The sequence below is a fragment of the Mastigoproctus giganteus genome, chromosome 12, assembly GCF_048544385.1.
Source record: "Mastigoproctus giganteus isolate SK-2022 chromosome 12, ASM4854438v1, whole genome shotgun sequence".
NCBI classification, from domain to species: Eukaryota; Metazoa; Arthropoda; class Arachnida; order Uropygi; family Thelyphonidae; genus Mastigoproctus; species Mastigoproctus giganteus.
This window is the reverse complement of record NC_143586.1, coordinates 21,828,468-21,840,623: the sequence shown is the minus strand read 5'-3', so window position 1 is coordinate 21,840,623 and position 12,156 is coordinate 21,828,468. Positions and strand designations below refer to the sequence as shown.

Genomic DNA, 12,156 nt, shown 5'->3' with positions numbered 1-12,156 from the left:
CCTTTTTTCTGTTTATCTTCAACAGTTTCTCCTCCACTTTACTCTCAGTTATTACAAGATTCTGTAGCTTACTGCCAGAGTTGAATACACCTCTGGCATTACCCTCGCTGAATAACTCCTCATGTGTGAATGTCGATGCAAAATATTCATTTAGTTTGTTAGCTACCTGAGCAGGATCATCAACAGTTGACCCATCGATATGAAGTGGACCAATCTGATTCATCCCCTTCCTTCTAGAGTTTACATAAGTAAAGAACTCTTGGCTGTTTTTCTTTGCATCCCTTGCCTAAGATTTCTCGTAATCTGCCTTTGCCTGTCTAACCTCCTTTGTAACCTGGTTACAGATCAACTTGTATCTATCATAGGCTTCTGTGTCCCGTGTTAATTTGTATGCATCCCATGCATTTTTCTTCTCTGCCATATGTCTTATTAGTTCATCTGACATCCATTTAGGCCTAAACCTGGAACAATATTTCTTAGTTGGTATGTAAAGCCTAGTAGCTTCCAAGATAAGTTCTTTGAATGCTTCCCATTTTGAATTTGCTGTTGGTAACATCATCAGTTGGTCCCACTGTATAGAATTTAAATACTGTCTCAGTCCATCGTAGTCACCTTTACAAAAGCAATAACCCTTCCCTTTACCCCTAATGGTAGTTACCTCTTTGAGTAAATCCCACTTCAGCACACTGTGATCACTGCCACCTAGTGGTTCATTTATCTGCAGATTCTTAATGCATGAAGAATCACTACTGATAATCAAATCAAGAGTATTACTCCCTCTAGGTGCCTCCCAAACATGCTGATGTAGAAAACAGTCATCCAATAAATCCACAAAAGCCTTGCTAGTGTGTAAGTGACCAGCCCCCAAATTCCAGTCAATATCTGGGAAATTGGGTGACATGGAAGCCTATGATAGATATAAGTTGGTCTGTAACCAAGTCACAAAGGAGATTAGGCAGGCAAAGGCAGACTACGAAAAATCCTTGGCAAAGGATGCAAAGAAAAACAGAAAAGAGTTCTTTACATACTTGAACTCGAGAAGGAAAGGGATGAATCAGATTGGTCCACTGGATATTGATGGTTCAACAGTTGAGGATCCTGCTCAGGTGGCTAACAATCTAAACGAGTATTTTGCATCTACATTCACGCATGAGGAGTTATTCAGGAAGGAGAATGATGTAGGTAAAGTAAACATTGGCAGTGAGCTGGATGATTTTGTAATAACTGAGAGGAAAGTGGAGGAGAGATTGTTGAGGATAAACATAAAAAAGGCACCTGGGGTGGATGGGATCTATCCAGTTATATTAAAGGAGGCAGCAAAGGAAGTATGCAAACCCCTAGCCATAATTATGAGAGCTTCTTTGGACTCAGGGGAGGTACCCATAGACTGGAGATGTGCAAATGTAACCCCAATTCACAAAGGAGGATCAAAGGCTGACACAAGTAATTATAGACCTGTTAGTTTAACTTCTGTTCCAGGTAAATTAATGGAGGCACTGGTTAAAGAAGCACTGCAGGATCATCTAGACAAGAATTCAGTTATAGCTCAGACGCAGCATGGTTTTGTTAAGGGCAGGTCTTGCCTGACCAATTTGATTGGATACTATGATGTAGTCACAAAAGAACTGGATGCAGGGAATAACTTTGATATTATATATTTGGATCTTAGAAAGGCTTTTGATACTGTTGCACATGGAAGACTGCTGCACAAATTGGAGCAGTGTGGCATTGGAGGCAAATTGCTGCTATGGATAAGGGGATGGTTGAGTGGCAGAAGACAGAGAGTGGTAATCAATGGACACTGCTCAACGTGGACTAATGTTATTAGTGGAGTTCCTCAAGGTTCAGTGTTGGGTCCGTTGTTGTTTTCGGTGTTTATGAATGATATTGATGATGGGATATCAAGTTTAATGTCCAAGTTTGCAGATGATACAAAGGTTGGCAGGGTCGTCAAGGACACTACTGACGCTATGCTGCTGCAACAGGATCTGGAAAGGTTGAACAGATGGGCTGAGAGGTGGCAAATGAAGTTTAACATTGACAAATGTAAAGTACTGCATATGGGAAACAGTAACCCCAGAGCAACGTATCAACTCTGCGGTACCACACTGACAGTGGTGGAGAATGAAAAGGACCTGGGGGTAATTGTGCAGGGAGATATGAAGTTCTCTGAGCAGTGCAGACGAGCTGCAAGAGTAGCTCATGGTGTCTTGTCAATGATATACAGGAATTTTTCTAGCAGGGATAACGAGGTGATTATTCCCTTGTATAAGGCAATGGTTAGGCCACATCTTGAGTACTGTATACAGGTCTGGAGGCCTCATTTCAAGAAGGATGTAGAGCTGCTGGAACGGGTACAGAGAAGGGCAACAAGATTAGTAAATGGAACAAAGGGTTGCTCTTACGAAGAAAGGCTTAAGTTTTGCAAATTACAGAGTCTGGAGACTAGGCACCGGCGAGGTGATCTGATAGAGGTGTATAAGGCCTTGAATGGTTTGAGCATGCTCAATGCCAATGGGATTCTTCATCTTTCTCAGAATAATCACCTCAGAGGGCATAAATTCAAATTGAGGAAGGACGGATGTCGGATAGATGTGCGGAAATTTGCCTTTGGCCAGCGGGTGGTTGGTTGGTGGAACCGACTTCCATCACTTGTTGTTGAAGTTGATAGCCTAAACAAATTTAAAGCTCAACTGGACAGGTATTTCGAACGAACGGAGGGGTGAAATGGGAGAGGGTTTTTTTTTTTTTTTTGGGCTGATGCTGAATAAGCTTGCTTTCTTGCATCGTATGCCTCTACTAATGCTAATTAAAATCTCCCATTATAAGACTCTCTGATTTACTGGCCCACTCTATTTCCCTGTACAGTTTCTTATTATACTCATCAGAGTCATTAGGCCTATAGCACACTCCTACTCTCAATTTTGATCTCCCAATAATTATTTCACACCAAACTGACTCGACACTGTGATGTCGACTGGCTTCACTTCCTTGGATTTTATGTATTTCTTCACTAATAGCATAAGCCCTCCTCCCTTCCTATCCTGTCTATCCTTTCTGTAGACATTGTACTCCCCAAATTCCAGTTCTGCATTCCTTATATCTGTGTGACACCACGTCTCTGAAATCCCAACAATATCTGCCTTTGATGTTTTGAGCAATACCTCAAATTCATCAAATTTATTTACTAAACTCCTAGCATTGGTGTACACGCAAGTATACATGCACCTGTTCTTTTTCTTAGCTACCCTAACACAACCCATGTGTTTACTTGAACCCCAATGATTCCCAGCAGTCTCTGAAATATACTGCATCTTATTTTCCAGGCTGCTGCTCATTCCAATAGAAGCAGTGCAAGAATCACTTTCACCTCTGCCAGTGGCTACTGTTAATCTATTAGTCCTTGTATCCCCCCAAACTAGCAGTTTTCCGACCCACCTAACACTGCCTCGATAGCATCAGCAAACATTCTTGTCCCCTTTCTATTTAAGGGTATCCCATCCCTGTAGAAGCAGTCTCTCCTGTTAACAAGTACAGACCAGGCTGAAAAAAATTCTATTCCTTGAGCCTTGCACATTTCCTCCAGGACCGAATTGATTGACAAGGCTCTCATCATGTACTCCCTCCTATCGTGTCTGGGCAGAATTGCAGACACTTTCAAATTCAACCCTAATTCACGGCTTTTTTTCAACAGTGACCTGTACTTGTTAAGTAATTCCGCCGGTCTCCTACTCTTAATATCATTGGTGCCAACGTGTACAACTATATCACCTTTTGTGCCCTTAAATGGGTATAGTAACTCCACAGAAACGTACCAACTATGTGATGGTACGTTTCTATGAGGTACGAGGCTAGTGGAAAATGAAAAAGACCTGGGGGTAATTGACCTGTGGGATATGAAGTTCTCTGAGCAATGCTGTTTGGCTGCCAGGCCAGCTCATGGAGTTTATCAATGATATACAGGGGCAGGGAAAAGATGGTGATTATCCCATTCTGTAAGACATTGGTCAGGCCATATCTCGAGTACTGCATACAGGGTGCAAGAAAAGTCCTCATTTTAGGAAGGATATAGAGCTACTGGAATGAGTACAGAGTAGGGCAACGAGAAAGGCAATTTGCAGAAGCGAAGCCTTTCTTACTAAGAAAGAATTCAGTTCTGTAAATTGCAGCATTGAGGTGTTTAAGGCTTTGAATGGATTGGGCAAGCTCAATGCAGATGGGATTCTTCCTCTTGCACAGACTATACACATGAGGGAGCATAAATTCAAATTGCGGAAAGCCAGTTGCAGAATAGATGTACAGAAGTTTGCCATTAGCCAGCAGTTGGTTGATTGCTGGAACAAATTTCCATCTCTCATTGTGGAAGTTATTAGCTTAAATAAATTCAAGGAAGAACTAGACAAAGTTGTTGAAAAAAAGCCGAGAATTAGGGTTGAATTTGAAAGTGTCTGCAATTCTGCCCAGACACGATAGGAGGGAGTATATTATGAGAGCCTTGTCGATCAATTCGGCCCTGGAGGGATTGTGCAAGGCTCAAGGGGTAGAATTTTTTTCAGCCTGGACTGTACTTGTTAACAGGAGAGATTGCTTCTACAGGGATGGGATACACTTAAATAGAAAGGGTGCAAGAATTTTTGCTGATGCTGTCGAGGCAGTGTTAGGTGGGTCGGAAAACTGCTAGTTGGGGGGGATACAAGGACTAATAGATTAACAGTAGCCACTGGCAGAGGTGGAAGTGATTCTTGCACTGCTTGTATTGAAGTGAGCAGAAGCCTGAAAAACAAGATGCAGGATATTTCAGAGACTGCTAGGAGTCATTGCGGTACAAGTAAACACATGGGTTGTGTTAGGGTAGCTAAGAATAGAAACAGGTGCATGTATACCTGCGTGTACACCAATGCTAGGAGTTTGGTAAATAAATTTGATGAATTTGAGGTATTGCTCAAAACATCAAAGGCAGATATTGTTGGGATATCAGAGACGTGGTGTCACACAGATATAAGTAATGCGGAACTGGAATTTGGGGAATACAATGTGTATAGAAAGGATAGACAGGACAGGAGGGGAGGAGGGGTTATGCTATTAATTAAGAAACACAAAGTCCAAGGAAGTGAAGACAGTCGACATTGATGGACAGGGCAGTGTTGAGTCAGTTTGGTGTGACATAAGCATAGGGAAATCAAAATTGAGAGTAGGAGTGTGCTATAGGCCTAATGACTCTGATGAGTATAATAAGATATTGTACAGGGAAACAGAGTGGGCCAGTAAATCAGAGAGTCTTATAATGGGGGATTTTAATTTCCCAGATATTGACTGGAATTTGTGGGTTGGTCACTCGCACACTAGCAAGGCTTTTGTGGATTTATTGGATGATTGTTTTCTACATCAGCATGTTTGTGAGGCAACAAGAGGGAGCAATACTCTTGATCTGATTATCAGTAGTGATTCTTCATGCATTAAGAATCTGCAGATAAATGAACCACTAGGTGGCAGTGATCACAGTGTGCTGAAGTGGGATTTACTCAAGGAGGTAACTACCATCAGAGGTAAAGGGAAGGGTTTTTGTTTTCGTAAAGGCGACTATGATGGTCTGAGACAGTATTTAAATTCTATACAGTGGGACCAACTGATGATGTTACCAACAGCAAACTCAAAATGGGAAGCATTCAAGGAATTAATCTTGGAGGCTACCAGGCTTTACATACCAACTAAGAAATATTGTTCAAGGTTTAGGCCTAAATGGATGTCAGATGAACTAATGAGACATGTGGCAGAGAAGAAAAATGCATGGGATACATACAAATTAATGGGTGACATGGAAGCCTATGATAGATATAAGTTGGTCTGTAACCAAGTCACAAAGGAGATTAGGCAGGCAAAGGCAGACTACGAAAAATCCTTGGCAAAGGATGCAAAGAAAAACAGAAAAGAGTTCTTTACCTATTTAAACTCAAAAAGGAAAGGGATGAATCAGATTGGGCCACTGGATATTGATGGTTCAACAGTTGAGGATCCTGCTCAGGTGGCTACCAATCTAAATGAGTATTTTGCATCTACATTCACGCATGAGGAGTTATTCAGGAAGGAGAATGATGTAGGTAAAGTAAACATTGGCAGGGAGCTGGATGATTTTGTAATAACTGAGAGGAAAGTGGAGGAGAGATTGTTGAGGATAAACATAAAAAAAGCACCTGGGGTGGATGGGATCTATCCAGTTATATTAAAGGAGGCAGCAAAGGAAGTAAGCAAACCCCTAGCCATAATTATGAGAGCTTCTTTGGACTCAGGGGAGGTACCCATAGACTGGAGATGTGCAAATGTAACCCCAATTCACAAAGGAGGATCAAAGGCTGACACAAGTAATTATAGACCTGTTAGTTTAACTTCTGTTCCAGGTAAATTAATGGAGGCACTGGTTAAAGAAGCACTGCAGGATCATCTAGACAAGAATTCAGTTATAGCTCAGACGCAGCATGGTTTTGTTAAGGGCAGGTCTTGCCTGACCAATTTGATTGGATACTATGATGTAGTCACAAAAGAACTGGATGCAGGGAATAACTTTGATATTATATATTTGGATCTTAGAAAGGCTTTTGATACTGTTGCACATGGAAGACTGCTGCACAAATTGGAGCAGTGTGGCATTGGAGGCAAATTGCTGCAATGGATAAGGGGATGGTTGAGTGGCAGAAGACAGAGAGTGGTAATCAATGGACACTGCTCAACGTGGACTAATGTTATTAGTGGAGTTCCTCAGGATTCAGTGTTGGGTCCGTTGTTGTTTTCGGTGTTTATGAATGATATTGATGATGGGATATCAAGTTTAATGTCCAAGTTTGCAGATGATACAAAGGTTGGCAGGGTTGTTAAGGACACCACTGACGCTATGCTGCTGCAACAGGATCTGGAAAGGTTGAACAGATGGGCTGAGAGGTGGCAAATGAAGTTTAACATTGACAAATGTAAAGTACTACATATGGGAAACAGTAACCCCAGAGCAACGTATCAACTCTGCGGTACTACACTGACAGTGGTGGAGAATGAAAAGGACCTGGGGGTAATTGTGCAGGCAGATATGAAGTTCTCTGAGCAGTGCAGACGAGCTGCTAGAGTAGCTCATGGTGTCTTGTCAATGATATACAGGAATTTTTCTAGCAGGGATAAGGAGGTGATTATTCCCTTGTATAAGGCAATGATTAGGCCACATCTTGAGTACTGTATACAGGTCTGGAGGCCTCATTTTAAGAAGGATGTAGAGCTGCTGGAACGGGTACAGAGAAGGGCAACAAGATTAGTGAATGGAACAAAGGGTTGCTCTTACGAAGAAAGGCTTAAGTTTTGCAAATTACAGAGTCTGGAGACTAGGCACCGTCGAGGTGATCTGATAGAGGTGTATAAGGCTTTGAATGGTTTGAGCATGCTCAATGCCAATGGGATTCTTCATCTTGCTCAGAATAATCAGCTCAGAGGGCATAAATTCAAATTGAGGAAGGACGGATGTCGGATAGATGTGCGGAAATTTGCCTTTGGCCAGCGGGTGGTTGATTGGTGGAACCGACTTCCATCACTTGTTGTTGAAGTTGATAGCCTAAACAAATTTAAAGCTCAACTGGACAGGTATTTCGAGCGAACGGAGGGGTGAAATGGCAGTGGTGTGTTATTTTTTTTTTTTTTTTGGCTGATGCTGAATAAGCTTGCTTTCTTGCATCATATGCCTCTACTAATGCTAATGTCTCATTAGTTCATCTGACATCCACTTAGGCCTAAACCTTGAACAATATTTCTTAGTTGGTATGAAAAGCCTAGTTTCTTCCAAGATTAATTCTTTGACTGCTTCCCATTTTGAATTTACTGTTGGTAACATCATCAGTTGGTCCCACCGTATAGAATTTAAATACTGTCTCCCACCTCAGTAGTCACCTTTACGAAAGCAAAAATCCTTCCCTTTTTCCCTGATAGTAGTTACCTCTTTGAGTAAATCCCACTTCAGCACACTGTGATCACTGCCACCTAGTGGTTCATTTCTCTGCAGATTCTTAATGCATGAAGAATCACTACTGATAATCAGATCAAGAGTATTGCTCCCTCTTGTTGCCTCACGAACATGCTGATGTAGAAAACAATCATCCAATAAATCCACAAAAGCCTTGCTAGTGTGTGAGTGACCAACTCACAAATTCCAGTCAATATCTGGCAAATTAAAATCTGCCATTATAAGACTCTGATTTGCTGGCCCACTCTATTTCCCTGTACAGTTGTTTATTATACTTATCTGAGTCATTAGGCCTATAACACACTCCTACTCTCAATTTTGCTTTCCCATTGCTTATGTCACCCAAACTGACTCGACATTGCACTGTCCAGTCATGTCGTCTGGCTATACTTCTGTATTTTGTGTTTCTTAACTAATGGCAGCGCCTCTGTAGCCAGGTGGGAAGGAGCAGCAGTGCGTAGCACATGCTTCTTGATTAGACCAGGGTTCGAGTCCATCACCACCAAATGCGGAGGACGCGGAAAGGTCAGGGAATGACTACTGCATATCATGGAGCAATATGGCCTTAGTTGCTAATGCTCCTAAAAACCAAATAACAACAATTAACTAATGGCATAACCCCTCCTCCCTTCCTATCCTTCCTGTACACATTGTACTCCCCAAATTCCATTTCTGCATTCCTTATATCTGTGTGACACCACGTCTCTGATATCACAACAATATCTGCCTTTGATGTTTTGACCAACACCTCAAATTCATAAAATTTATTTACCAAACTCCTAGCATTGTTGTATGCAAGTATACATGCATGTGTTCCTATTGTTGGCTACCCTAACACAGCCCATGTGTTTACTTGTACTGCAATGTCTCCCAGTAGTCTCGGAAATCCCCTGCATCTTGTTTTCCAGGATGCTGCTCATTCCAATAGAAGCAGTGCAAGAATCACTTTCACCTCTCCTCTGTCAGCAGCTACTGTTAATCTATTATTCCGTGTATCTCCCCAAGCTAGCAGTTTTCTGACCCACCTAAAGACCCACCCTTGCATATAGGAGCACCAGATAGGACCCTTGCATAATGGGTGCAGATGACCAAGCTGATGTCTGATTTACTGAACAGGTATTTTGCATCGATATTTACAGATGAATTAATTCTTTCTTCTTTTGGCTTGAATTACTGAGGTGTTACGTTACGTAATATTTTGTTTTTTACATGCTTTCACAATATGTAAATTACATATTAAGTTAGCACAGAATGTAATAATCATGTAATAATCCAAAAAATAACTTTGTGTATTAAAATTAAATCTTTGCATTTAGTTGAACTAAAATGACCACTTTTGAAAAGTTGAGTGCATGTAATCAACTTAGGTAGGTTTTACTCTATTTATTGTATTACAGAGAAGGATGCCCGTATAGATGAATACAGAGGCAGCCAGTCTAATAGAGAGGAAATGGATGGCATTGGAAAGTTATAGAGTGATGAAAAGCACTGAAGCCTATAACAGTCACAAGTTAATTTGTAACACTACCACAAAATAGTTTTTTGTGTATGTGAATATAAAGAAGAAGAAAATGAATCAGATAGTACCCTTGCATAATGGGTGCAGATGACAAAGCTGATGTCTGATGTACTGAACAGGTATTTGGCATCGATATTTACAGATGAATGCTCTTCATAATGAGGAGAGGCTATGTGAGTGAATCTCAGCAGTATAAAATTAGTAATACTGAAATTGCAGCAGATTGTTTATTAGAAAAATTTTCAAGCCTAAAGGAAAGTAAGGCCCTTGAGTTGATGGAATGTACCAATGTCATTGCGCCTGGAGAGATTCCTTTGGATTGGAGAAGTGCCAGTGTATTGCCATTACATAAAAGCGTTTCTAAGAATGAAGTGAGAATTAGAATGATGATGATAAAGAGCATAGTACAGGGATGTTGGATAGAAATGGAATTCTGAGGCAATACAGCATGATTTTGTTAAGGGAAAATCAGGTTTAACTAACTTTATTAGCTGTCTTGACATATTTACCCATGAGCTGGATGCAGGAAATAATTTTGACATTGTTTATTTGAATAAACAAAGCATTTAACTTGGTCCTTTGTAGGAAGTTACTGAGTTTGTATAAGCTGAAATGTGTTTGGATAATGTAGGATTCTAAAGGCCGCTACACACGTTCAGGTAAACCTGTCAGTTATGCCTGTGCAGGCAAGCCTGTACAGGTCTACCAGATGCCCATAGTGCATCCACATGCTCCAGTAAACCTGTCAGTTATGCCTGCGCAGGCACGCCTGTACAGGTCTACCGGACACCCATAGTGCATCCACATGCTCTGGTAAACCTGTCACCATTCATTCAGTTGGCTGACCATGGCATCGACAGACGATGTTTTAGCAATATTTGGCTTATTATTTGCAACAAAGTGTTTTTTTTCATAGAATTTATGTAATTATTAATGATAGTCGAATAGGAAAATACCCAAATCTGGCAGTGCGTGCCTGCCATGTTGCTACACACGCTCTAATTTGTCTGCACAGGCCACTCCGGTTCAGGCAAATCAAATGATTTTTCATATTTCCTCCGGTCTCCTGTGCAGGTCAAAATAAGTGTGCAGTGGCCTTAAGATGGATCTCAGAGTGGCTGTAGAACAGGAGACAGCGGGTTGTGATAATGTTTACTTTTCAGATTGATCTAACGTTAAAAGTTGAGATACCCCAAGGATCAGTTCTGGAACCACCCTTGTTTCTTTGTTTTTCATAAATGATATTATTAAGGGATAGAGGGAGAGGAATCACCTGCCAAATCTTCATCTCCAAATTTGTGAATTTGTAGATGTCATGAAAGTTGGGAGAGTGTTTAATGATCAGTGCCAAGCAGTGCTTTTTCAAGATGATTTGAAAAGCTTCAAGGATGGTCATAAAAGCAGCAGCTGTGTTTTAATGAGTAAAGTGCATGGTCTTACACTTGGTAGATAGCAACCCCAAAATAAGTTATACACTTGGTGGGATTGAATTAAAAACAGTAGAGAAAGAAAGGGATTTGAGGGTTACTATATGGGTTGACAAGAAGTTCTCTGAGCAGTGCAAACAGGTGACAAGGATGATCTGTAGTGTCCTATTGATTTATCAGACTTTTTTATTTATTGATTTTTATTAATTGATTTAATGATTTATGACATGATTTATCACACTTTTTTTTATGGAGAAGAGAAAGGGATAGAGGAAGTGACGTCATTGATCACTCTCCTAATCTTTACATCTACAAATTCTGACATCGCTCTCTCTATCCCTTACTCAATAGGGAGGTCATAATCACACTGTACAAGGTAGTTGTAAGATTGCACTTGGACTATTGTGTTGGCATGTGGAGATACACCTAAAAAAAAAAAAAAAAAAGCATCCAGCTTCTTGAAAGGATTGAAAGGCAGGCATCCCACTTGGTGAGATCTACAAAAGGCCAGGTGGGAAGGAGCAGCAGTGCGTAGCACACGCTTCTTGATTAGACCGGGGTTCAAGCCCGTTACCACCAAATACGGAGGATGCGCAAAGGTCAGGGAATGACCACCGCATATCCCCGGAGCAATATGGCCTTAGTTGCCAGTGCTCCTAAAAACCAAATAACAACAACAACATCTACAAAAGGTCATCCATATGAGAAAAGAGTTCAGTTGTGTGGGATGCAGGGCTCGGCAACCAAACACCTTAGGGGAACCTGATTGAAGTCTGAGTTCCTGAGAGAGAATAGTAAAATGAATAAAGGCAAAATTTTCACTTATGATTCTATTCCAGAACTAGGGACCATAAATTCATATTATGTACTGGTTTAGATTGTATTGCAGGAAGATTTCTTTTAGCCGATGAGTTAGTTAATTACAGGAATAAGTTTCCTCCCTGGGAGGCTGACAGGTTGGGTAAATTCAAAGGTCAGTGGATGGTGAAGAAGGAAACTCATGGTTTTATTTTTCATATATTTTATTTTTATTATAATGTTTTTTTGCTTCCACAAAAGCTTGTGGTTTCCTGCATTATACGGCTAATACTTCTTTTTTAAATTACATTGTATAAGATTTGTAAATTATGAAACCAAGTATTTAAGTGTATGGTTTCAAAACTTGCAAGCATTTCTGTTATCTTTATTAAAATATTAATTGAAATAGCATCATCTTT

The 12,156-nt window shown here is 40.7% G+C and overlaps 1 protein-coding gene across 2 annotated transcripts in view; it reads left to right on the top strand.

Annotated features, from left to right (window-relative positions):
• The window catches only part of iPLA2-VIA (calcium-independent phospholipase A2 VIA), a 173,291-nt gene that overhangs the window by 13,353 nt on the left and 147,782 nt on the right, over window positions 1-12,156 (top strand). The window contains exon 1 of one of the 2 annotated variants that reach the window (XM_090386690.1): window positions 9,085-9,109. The exons of the other annotated variant lie outside the window; for it this stretch is intronic. The gene's annotated coding sequence lies outside the window, so the exon portion shown is untranslated. Of the gene's footprint in view, window positions 1-9,084; window positions 9,110-12,156 lie in introns of those variants that run through there. 2 annotated transcript variants of the gene reach the window in all.